We start from the raw sequence: 11,716 nt of genomic DNA, 5'->3' as shown, positions 1-11,716 counted from the left end.
GAGACCGTCGTTTTCTATTTTCATTTGATAATAGATATAATGTTAATATAAAGTGATTAGATATGTATATGACACTGCATTGAAACTTTCATTTCTTTCTCGAATGTGTCTTATTCATGCACGTGTAAAATCCATAATTGTGTTTATCAAAACATTACCGACGAGGGTCTTGTTGATGCCATTTAAGTTAGGGTTTTAAATCTTTGATGAGAACTAATTGATTCTTTCATGTGAGGAATCTATCCAGCTAACTTACGGAACGTCGCTGGTTCTACTCAGGTGTCCGTTCGTGCCTGCACGGAAGGGCACCTGAGGTCTTACTCCACAAGTAAAGCTGGAACGTTCACTGTGTCGGTGTGATGTAAAAGCCAAACAAAGAACTCAGTGTCATAGTTATAGTCTTTATTTATTTAACTTAAATTTAAAGAGAAAGAAGCCAAAAGAAACTAAAACGCATACGTGATAGGTATTCCTCCTTCCTTCGTGAAGCAAACGTAGTACACGTTTAGTCAATATGTGTTTTCTAACATAGACAGTTGTCAATATGCAATCCAACTTGCTTTTGACAATATATACTATTTATACTCGGATTCCCAATATGCAGAGAAAGATAATTACCTATGTCATTTATTTTATATTTTGATTCAATTATGACGCATGTTGTCTTACCAGGATCAATGGCCATGTTATTGAGAGTGCACCATTCCTGTGTCTTTAATAAGTCTAACTTTGGTCACCTTTGTGCAATGTTGAATCATCTGCTTACATATCAGTTTCTGATTTTGTATCGACTGAAATATCATTTACATATAAAAGAAACAGTATATGACCTAAATGAAAGTATGTTCATCTTTTTTTTAACGATAATGATCTATATGTTAAAATATATATAACAATATACATTCGCCATTACTGTCGGTAAAATTAAGTAACTCCTTTGCGTATTTAAAATGAAATTTCAATTTTGCAAATATCTAACTGTGGTTATAACCATAATTGATAAAACAAAATGCTTTGTACGGGAAGTTAATCCCTGAAACTAAATAATTAATGAAAACTAATAGTGTGTTCCATACGTAACTCACTTTATTTTTAAATTGATTGTTGAAATACTTTTGATTTTTGTAGTTATAAGCTTGGAAGACAAATATTCGGTTTTACGACCTCTTATATAGGCAGCACTGAATTTCATTTCTAGTCAGTCATTCAGTTTTGATGATCCAGTTTGAAATTTGCTGAATCTTTTTTAATATATTAAGCTTTGATTAGATTTGATCGATGTTCCATATAAAAAAAACGGAGTTATATAACGGTTTTAATTATACATGTACTGGGACTTAAAATGACCCAGATGTAATTAAAGCCACACTTATATATGTTTACAATTTCTGAGCGTGCGATGTTTAAAAAATCTGCTGTGTATTTCAGAACCTTATTTACCGACCATATATATTTGCAATAGAATAGAATAGAAGTTATTTCCAATTAATGGGTTACATAAGTCATTCATGACATAAAAATCAATATCTACATAATGAGAAAATAAATATATCACATAAAATAAATGCATTAAAGTAGGCTTGATTCTGATTATTTTGAAAACAATTATCAGACCCAATAATCCTGATCTCCATTTATTCTTTAATTATATTTTATATACTAAATTGTCTTCAATCATAACTTAAATTTTAAATTTCAGCCGCTTCTTGTTATTGATACCACGGCTTTAATACATGTACATTAACATTGTAAATAAAGTCCGAACTGATGGAGTTAACCAGGATTGTGTGTTAAATTCGAAAATATGAGGGAATAGATTGCGCACGGGTTTACGGGTATTATCCTAGCTATGAACCTTGACCCGGAAATGGCCTCGTTTTGGTAACAAAATAACCAGCTGCGAAGTGTCAATTATCACTTATTAATCCCTTTAGTTATAAAGTTTTAGAGCAAAATAATACGAATCTGAAACACAGATCGTGTAAACAATGGAAGAATCTGACAGTGGACAGCAACCAAAAAGATGTCCATGTGGATTTTGGGGGTAAGCTTTGAGCGATATCTAGTAAATGATGCCCAAATTTAGTGACATGATCAATTCCTAACAAGTTGCAAGGTGCGTCGAGACACGATACACTTTGTTGTTAACGTAAAATTATGGTAGATTATATTTTAGTTGATACATGCATATATTACTAGTTTTACTTGCAAAAATCGATTTGGTCAATGTTGCGTTTAGCTACTATTTATCAGTCATAATTTTTCCATTAATAGTTTTTGATGTGATTTTTATCAGAAAATTAATGGATCTTTTGGTGGGCAATGTATTTATGCATTGCAGTTGATAAACTTCATTTTCACATAAAAATAGAGCCACACCTCATATCGTTAAGATATTCTCTCTCACTTTCTCTCCTATAAATAAGCTTAATTGCAGCCTCATATCTCTGAAAATTGATTAAAAACACTAGATATGTGCAAAATGTCTATACTGTTTGGGGACCACCAAAACCGGACAACCACCAAACCCGGACGGCCCCGAAAATGCTTAATTTAATATTTTCTTTGTTCAGTGGTTGTCAGTCACTTTTTTTATCAACAATAAGTGCATGTTTCTTTTGAAATTAAGGAAATAAATTTATTTCAACCTCCGTAAATGGTAATATTTTAATGTCTATTTCAAGAATGTTGACGTTGAAATTCGGGGGTCATGAAAGCAATGCCTGACCTCATATACCAGCTATAATCATTTGCAGAGGGAATAATAGAATATCCAAAACTTCAGCATTTGTTGCTGACATATTGAATACCATGTTACAAATCAAAAATCATAACACCCAAGCTTTTATCTGAATTAAATCACATCATGTACATATCTGTCCGGACACATGGTACTGTAGTGTAGACAATGTAGGTAATTTTGATACCCTCCTTGTCGAGCATATGATATAAGTGTCAATACAATCAGAAATAAACAAACTAGTTTGTTAGTTAAGAGAAGAACCTAGCTGAACTGTGTCAAATTTTTTTATCTCTAGGTTAAAAATTATGAAATCTGTACGGAAAAATGTTCCAAAAGTGTCCGGTTGATGGTCTCCGACCAGTATAAGTTTATAGTTTATATAAACTACAAAATATCGCCATGACCAGGGGCATAGCCAGCTTTTTTCAACTTGTAGGCCCTTAAATGGTGTCTGGGGGCTTAGCCCCCAGAAGCCAAAAACAAATTCAGTTTAAAAAGAGCGAAACGCGCATTCCATAGGATTTTGAATTTGATTTTACTGAGGATGGTAAATTATGGATCTGCCTAAAACACACTTGAATCGACCATACGGCTTGAACCCACAACGCCTGTTTTTATTGTGTTTTTGGACTTTTGAAATGTCAATTTCTTGAGCAACTTGTAGGCCCAGGCCTACATGGCCTCATAGTAGCTACGCCCACTGATGACCTGGCTCAGGGGCGGATACAGAACATGGTTTCCGGGGGGGGGCTGACATATGGGTGGAAGATTTTGACAAAAATAATGCTACAAGCAAAAATTGTGCATGTTTGAATATTGGGCCAGCATCTTGTTCATGTGACAAAAAAGTGTAATTGTTGGTTTTATAGCTCATCTTATGAGTGGTAATATGCTTTGCTTATATATGTGTACACTAATTTTTTTGTAAATATTTAGATGATATGGAATTAAAAAAATATATGTGATTGGGGTGGGCATGGGTGTGGTGTCCCCTCCCATAGGTAAAGGGTCAACTTGGCCCTATACCAACTCGGCACGGGTCAACTCGGCACAGGTCAACTCGGCTCTCTATTAAAAACCTATTAGTATTTAGATTGTTTAGCTTATAAAAATTTTAAGGATTAAATTACTATAAAAGTATTCAGATGTATATATGATCACTAACAAACAGAAATTTAAAAAGTTGGCAGTGTATCTTTAAATTGAATTTTTATGATAATAAATGTAATTGTATTTAACACTGTTTGTTCTTAAACACAACCAATGCTGTTTGAACGATATATTTTACAAAAAAGAACATCTGAAGTAAACAAAACGTGCATATAAATCGTAAATTCTTCCCCTCTCTGCAAATTCACATACAAATTGGTACTTTCATCAATAAAACTTTTTCAACAACCTTGAGTAGAGGTCTATTACTGTGAAAATGTTTAACAATGAAAGTTATGATGAAAACATATATAAAGTAATAAAAGTAATCATTACCATATATTATATAATTATGGGCCGAGTTGACCCATGCCGAGTTGGAATAGGGCCGAGCTGACTTGGGGGCAGAGTACATTTTAGGGCCGAGCTGATCCTGATTCCCTCCCATAGACTGAGAAATTTTGAAATGTGAGGTTGAAAATGGTGTTATTTCCTTGACTTTCTAGTGCTGTTTATGGTGCCTTTCGGATGGTTTAACATCACATTGACAGCACACATACCAATGTATCTGTGACCGTTGATAAAAATAATTTCAAGCACTCAATCAATTTACTCATCTTAATAATAGAGGATTTTCCTTCATAAAGTGTTACTAAAATACTGTCTTTCTATTATACAAAAATATTTTTCAAACACTTCATATTCAATAAGATTTTTTTTCCATCAATGAATCCATTTTAGATTAAGACTAAGGAGGTCAGTACAATCTGAATTTTATTTAAAAAATATATCTGCCATAAAAAGTTAAAACAAGAGGGCCTTGATGGCCCAGAGTCGCTCACCAGAAACAACTGCTTTTCAGTGTTGAAATGTCAATACATTGTATATTGTAATATTAAATTTGAGCATAGAATATGTTTAAACAATAATTTGAAGTAATGCCATGACCTGGGGCATTTAAGCCTTAGCTTGATAAAAGACTACCTAAGAATGCTACAAAGTTTGGTGATCATCTATCAATTATTTCAGTAGTAAATGATGTTCGAAGGTTTTTTCTATTTTTAGCTTTAGTGGCCCCTAAAAGGGGCCAATCAAATTAATATGAGCAAACTTGATAAATGAGTACCCAAGAATGCTACAGACAAAGTTTGGTGATCATCCATCAATTGGTTCTGAAGTAGAAGATGTCTAAAGGTTTTTTTATTTTTAGCTTAAGCGGCCCCTAAAAGGGGCCAATCAAATTAATATCAGCAAACTTGATAAAAGATTACCCAAAAATTCTACAGACAAAGTTTAGTGGTCATCCATTTATTAGTTCTGTAGGAGAAGATGTTTAAACGTATTTCTATTTTTAATTTTAGCGACCCCTAAAAGGGGCTAATCAAATTAATATGAGCAAACTTAATAAAAGACAACCCAATAATGCTACAGACAAAGTTTTGTGATCATCCATCAATTAGTTCTGTAGCAATAGACGTTTAAATGTATATCTATTTTAATTTTTAGCGGCCCCTAAAATAATATGAGCAAAGTTGATAATTTAAAAGACTACCAATCATCCATCCATTAGTTCTGTAGAAATAGACATTTAAAGGTATTTCTATTTTTAGCTTAAGCGGTCCCTAAAGGGCGCCAATCAAATTCATATGAGCAAACTTGATAAAAGACTACCCAAGAATGCTACAGACAAAGTTTGGTGATCATCCATCTGGTGATCATCCCACAATTAGTTCTCTAGAAATAGACATTTAAAGGTATAGGGGCTAATCAAATTAATATGAGCAAACTTGATAAAAGACTACCCAAGAATGATACAGTTAAAGTTTGGTGATCTTCCCTCAATTAGTTCTGTAGAAATAGACATTTAAAGGTATTTCTATTTTTAGCTTTTGCGGCCCCTAAAAGGGGCCAATCAAAATAATATTAGCAAACTTGATAAAAGACTACCCAAGAATGCTACAGACAAAGTTTGGTGATCATCCATCAATTAGTTCTCTAGAAATAGACATTTAAAGGTATTTCTATTTTTAGCTTTTGCGGCCCCTAAAAGGGGCCAATCAAATTAATATGAGCAAACTTGATAAAACACTACCCGAGAATGCTACCGACAAAGTTTGGTGATCATCCATCAATTAGTTCTGTAGGAGAATATGTTTAAAGGTTTTTCTATTTTTAGCCCTAGAGACCCCTAAAAGGGGCCAATCAAAATAATATAAGCAAACTTGATAAAAGACTACCCAAGAATGCTACAGACAAAGTTTGGTGATCATCCATCAATTAGTTCTCTAGAAATAGACATTTAACAGTATTTCTATTTTTAGCTTTAGCGGCCCCTAAAAGGGGCCAATCAAATTAATATGAGCAAACTTGATAAAACACTTCCCAAGAATGCTACAGACAAAGTTTGATGATCATCCATCAATTAGTTCTGTAGGAGAAGATGTTTAAAGGTTTTTCTATTTTTAGCCCTAGAGACCCCTAAAAGGGGCCAATCAATATAATATAAGCAAACTTGATAAAAGACTACCGAAGAATGCTACAGACAAAGTTTGATGATCATCTATCAATTAGTTCTGTAGAAATAGACGTTTAAAGGTTTTTCTATTTTTAGCTCTGCTGACCCCTAAAAGGGGCCAATTGGAATGACATGAGCAAATTCAAGTGTGACTGTCGCAAGGATGCTACAGACCAAATTTGAAGTAAATCTGCTTAGTAGTTTCAGAGAAGACGATTGTTGACGCATGACGATGGACGCCGGAGCATCCCCCTTTGATACTAATAGCTCACCCTGAGCCTTCGGCTCTGGTGAGCTAAAAAGCAAATGACCAGTCATTATATCTTTATAAAAATCTTAGTAAAACTAGTTATTAAAAAGTGATACCTTTAATATTATCTTTATAAAAGTAGCCACTTTTTTAATTTACAAATCCTAACTTTCAATTTCTTAATTATAAGGCTTTCCCAAAGAAAATGGAAAAACAAAGATAGTTAAATATTGTGTACTATGTAACACATCTATTTGCCACTATCTGTGACTATTAATTTCATTAGACCTTTGGACAGTAATAAACCAAATAATTATGCAGTTCAACATTGAAACCATTCAAGCATGTTGATAGATAAAGATCTCTGCCAAGCCCCCAGGCAGGAGATTAACAACTGATTGACAGCAATAAATGTTTTGATAAGGGAGTACACTACAGCCAATAAAGTTTGAAACTGACAAAAATATATTCCAGCCCAGCTGGTAAACGTATCTTTGGGCCCAGCTGGGGGGGGGGGCTGCAGCCCCGAAGCCCGGGCCTGAATCCGCCGCTGTGGCTTATTTTTAATCCAACTTACCAAGCTATCATTTGAGTGAATTTTTTTTCTAATCAACCACAAAAGATATTTACCTTTAGAACTCTTCACACATGTATAATCTGCCATTATCTGGGACGTAATATAACAGGACAATCAACTACTGAGTAGATATGGCAAATAATGGCATCATATGTTGCTGTCCAATTGACAGCTGATTGCTTGGTGAAGGTAGTGTTCTTATTTTGTATATTTTTACCATTATTATAATAAATAACGTCAATGAATATTTATAAAATCATATACTAAAGACCATAAATTTTAGTACTATTAAAAGACTGTTTGCCTATATTTCTTTTATTAAATTTTTTCACTATGATTACTACAAACTTGTAAAAACCCTTTCAGTACAAGACAAAATGGTGGCGGCATGCTCCTGATCAGATGAAAAGATAACATGGAACTAATTTTTAGTTGTCTATCCTGTTACATTATGTCCCTTTTATAATTTAGGTTACTGTCATTGACTCTTTGGTAGATCTGTACTGAAATTACCTTTTTATGAACTAGTAGGCTTTGCATTTTACATGTATGATCTAACCCAACAATCACTGATCAAAGCTATTCACTTGAAACTTCACTCACATAGCTAGAATCATGGATTTCTTACTGAATTATTAAACAGTTTGTGATATTTTCAAATTCCTGATGTTTTAAAGTTTGTGTATATAAAAATTGTTTATAACTTTTACAAACACTGTTTTTAAACTCGAGTCGTGTCTGCTCGGACTGACATTGAATAGGGCTATAACATTTCATTTCACAATTTAGAATATCAATACAATATTAAACACAGTTCTTGTTTTGTAGAACATCCCTCAATTATATCTGAAGAGAGAAGTCACTTCTCTCACATTTTCATGTCTATCTTAACCCTGACTTTGTTTTTCAGAGGTCAGTGAAAAATAATAACTTTCACTGATAAATGTTAGTCATTGACCAAAACCTATCTATAACCTGGCATAACTTTTACTGATAATAAATTAAATGTTTGTATTTTTTCTTTCACACACATAGAGGGAGAACAGCCAAGTACCCAGTCTTTTTGACACATTTTGTTTATTATTATGCAGTGATTTATGAATGTTGATAAACAAATGAATTGTGTATGTTTTCAGATCAACACAGACTTCTGGGCTATGTTCAAAGTGTTACAAAGGTATTGTCAATATTAAGTCAATTTTTAATGTCCGCTCCATCTGCTTAGTTTATAAAAGGGGAAGATCAGATTAAGTAATCCGGGGGTATTGTTTTCATCTTCTGTTGGATAAAAATTTTTTGTGAATCTCTAACTTTGATTTAAGGGTCATTTTTTTTTAACGTTGAGTCAAAATATTTGATTTAGTAGCATTCACTTGCAAAGAAATAGGTTATTACTGGTAACTTATCCAGGAAAGGCAGTTAGTTGGCTCGACCAAAAATGTGTTAAAGTTGGTGTTAAAAAAAGAAAAAACAAATAAATGACGGCTCCATGGTTTCCACACATTAGGTCAAATCATAGAAAACTTTGTTTTCATTTAAGATGCTACTTTTCCATCTAATTCTTATGACTCTTGGTAAGAAAGTTTGATGTTGGTGTTATTAGTCCTGTTGAGTAAGGTGAGCTTCACATAGTAATGTAAAGTAGTTGCTGGATCTTTTGGTTATTTTTAAGTATCAGTATCTTAACTGTCATATGTTTAGATATATTTAATTGATAATATGCATGTGAACTGCATAATTTTTGTATTAACTTTTTAAGTTTTTTTTCCTTAAGTAATTTTATTCAATTGCAGCAACAGTGCAGGAAAAGACCCCAGATGGAATTGATGCAAAAAGTGAACTGCTTAAAAGTAAGGAATCATACGTTTTCAATACATGTGATTTAAGATTGATATTGGCTCTGATTAGGGCTTTTAGTTAGTACCTGCATGAATTATTGGGTACTTGTCTTGATAACATAAATGTTGAATATAAACACTGGTTACCTTTGTGATTGCTGAATTAAGATAATGTTGGCTTGGTATACTAATAGGACCTGATTTAAGAAGGACAATGTATTTTACTTTTTATGCCACCGCAGCATCTGCGATGCGGTGGCATACGCAGCATCTGCGATGCGGTGGCATATAGCGATTCACCTGTGTGTGTGTGTGTTTGTGTGTGTGTTTGTGTGTGTGTTATATAGATTATATAGTGAACTTAAAAAATCTTCTTGTGAAAAACCACTAGTCCAATTTCAACCAAACTTGGCAGGATTGTTCCTTGGGTGAAGGGCTTCCAAAGTTGTTCAAAGAATTTCATTCCATGCAGAAATCTGGTTGCCATGGCAACCAAAAGGAATTATAAGAATAAATTTAAAAAATCTTCTTGTAAAAACCCAAAAGGCCTAGAGCTTAGATATTTTGCATAAGGCATCGTCTGGTAGACCCTTACCAAGATTGTTCAAATTATAGCCCTTGGCGTCAAAAATCGGCCCCGTCCCGGGGTCATTGATTTTCACTATATGTACATATAGTAAAAACTTAAAACACCTTCTTGTAAAGACCCAAAAGGCCTAGAGCTTATATATTTTGCATTAACATTGTCTGGTAAACCTCTACCCAGATTGTTCAAATCATAGCCCTGGGGTCAAAATCGGCCCGCCCGGAGGTCATTGGTTTTCCTTATATGTATATAGTAAAAACTTATAGTAAAAAACTTCAAAAAAAATTCTTCTAGCAATTGACAAATGCTAGAGGTTAGATATTTTGCTTGAAACATTGTGTAGTAAACCTCTAGCAAGATTGTTCAAATTATAGCCCTGGGGTCAAAATTGCCCCCACCCTTGGGGTCATTGATTTCAATATATACATATAGTAAAAAATAAATAAATCTTATTGTCTGAAGGTACAAGGCTTAGAGCTTTAATATTTGTTAAATAATATCATCTAAAGGTACTCTACAAAAGTTATTCAAATTTTGCCTCTTGTGTCAAAATTAGCTCCGCCCCCGGTGGCCATAGGTTTTCCTTATATGTATATAGTAAAAACTTAAAAAATCATCTTCTCTAAATTTACAAAGGCTAGAGTTAAGATATTTTGCATGAAAATTGTGTAGTGAACCTCTTGCAAGATTGTTCAAATTATAGCCCTGGGTCAAAATTGGCCCCAACCCTGGGGTCATTGATTTTCATTATGTACATATAGTGAAAAAATGAAAAAATATTTTTGTCTGAAAGTACAAGGCATAGAGCTTTGATGTTTGATATATAATATCATTTATAGGTCCTCTACCAAAGTTGTTCAAAATTTTCCCCTGGTGTCAAAATTGGCCCTGCCCGGGGGGCAGTGATTCTCATTATGTACACATAGTAAAAACAGAAAATAAAACAAATGTTTTCTGAATGGGAGAAAGCTATAGCTTAGATATTTTGACTTGAAATGTTATTTGGTGGACCTGTATCAAAAATTGTTTTGAATTAAACCCTTGGGTCAAAATTATGCCTTGCCCAAGGGGACAGTGACCTACTTTCTTGTCCTTTGATGTACAGCAATGACATTTTGACCACGTGCACAGTTTTAGTTGTAAAATTGAACTTTGATATCAGGTGACCTAGATTTTGATGATGTGACCTACTTTCTTGTCCTTTGATGTACAGCTATGAAATTTGAACCATGCGGTGGCATAGCATTTTTCTCAAATGCAATCTTGTTTATAGATAAATATATTTATGAGAAAGTAGGCAAATTAATATCATTTTGCTACATTTCTGGTTAAAACAGTTCATGTACCAGTACTTGAAACCAGACATGTGGATTAGCATTTATTTCCATTTATATATCAAGAAATGAGTGAAAAGCATTTCTTTGATATCAAACATGCTGTTTACTGCTGAGTGGTTACCATTGACAGTGTTGGTATGAGTTACTCTTTTAAAGGGTCACCAAGACACAAAAGATAAAATAAAATCTTGAGATGAGAATCTGACATGATAGAAGTAAGCGTTACTTCTTGATATTATTTATTAGAAGCTGTAAACTAGACTATTAGACTGTAATAAGAAATTTATGGATTCCCTTAATTACACCTTGTTTCAATCAAATTCTTTAAACAAATATTTAACTGTGAAATTATTCTAAGTTTGAAACTAGTCAAACAACATAGAACATACCTCAAAGGGAAAGTTTTAACTGACATACTAAGTTTAACTGATAGACATTTTTTCCCCCATTATAGAGCCCCCAGTGGAACAGGTGTTACAGAATTTAGGAGAGTTTACAACTTTACCATGCTTCAAGTGAAAATGATTAGCCTTTTTAGCTCACCTGTCACAAAGTGACAGGGTGAGCTTTTGTGACCGCTTTTCGTCCGGTGTCCGTCCGGCGTCCGTAAACTTTTACTTTAAATGACATCTCCTCATAAACCACTAAGCCAATTTCATCCAAACTTTACAGGAATGTTCCTTTGGTGGTCACCTTTGAAAATTGTTCAAAGAAATTTTAA

At 33.5% G+C, this 11,716-nt stretch overlaps 1 long non-coding RNA gene across 1 annotated transcript; it reads left to right on the top strand.

Moving 5' to 3' along the window:
* The first annotated feature begins 1,857 nt into the window (after positions 1-1,857).
* LOC132730334 (uncharacterized) lies at positions 1,858-9,084 on the top strand. Its single transcript, XR_009625749.1, has 3 exons — positions 1,858-2,044; positions 8,371-8,411; positions 9,028-9,084. It is a non-coding gene; the product is annotated as an uncharacterized LOC132730334 (long non-coding RNA).
* Positions 9,085-11,716: the final 2,632 nt, after the last annotated feature.

The sequence above is a fragment of the Ruditapes philippinarum genome, unplaced genomic scaffold (assembly GCF_026571515.1).
Source record: "Ruditapes philippinarum isolate M1 unplaced genomic scaffold, ASM2657151v2 ctg240_1_1_1_1, whole genome shotgun sequence".
In the NCBI taxonomy this organism is placed as follows: Eukaryota; Metazoa; Mollusca; class Bivalvia; order Venerida; family Veneridae; genus Ruditapes; species Ruditapes philippinarum.
Note: the sequence above shows the minus strand (reverse complement) of the source record. Positions and strands in the feature narration are given on the sequence as shown.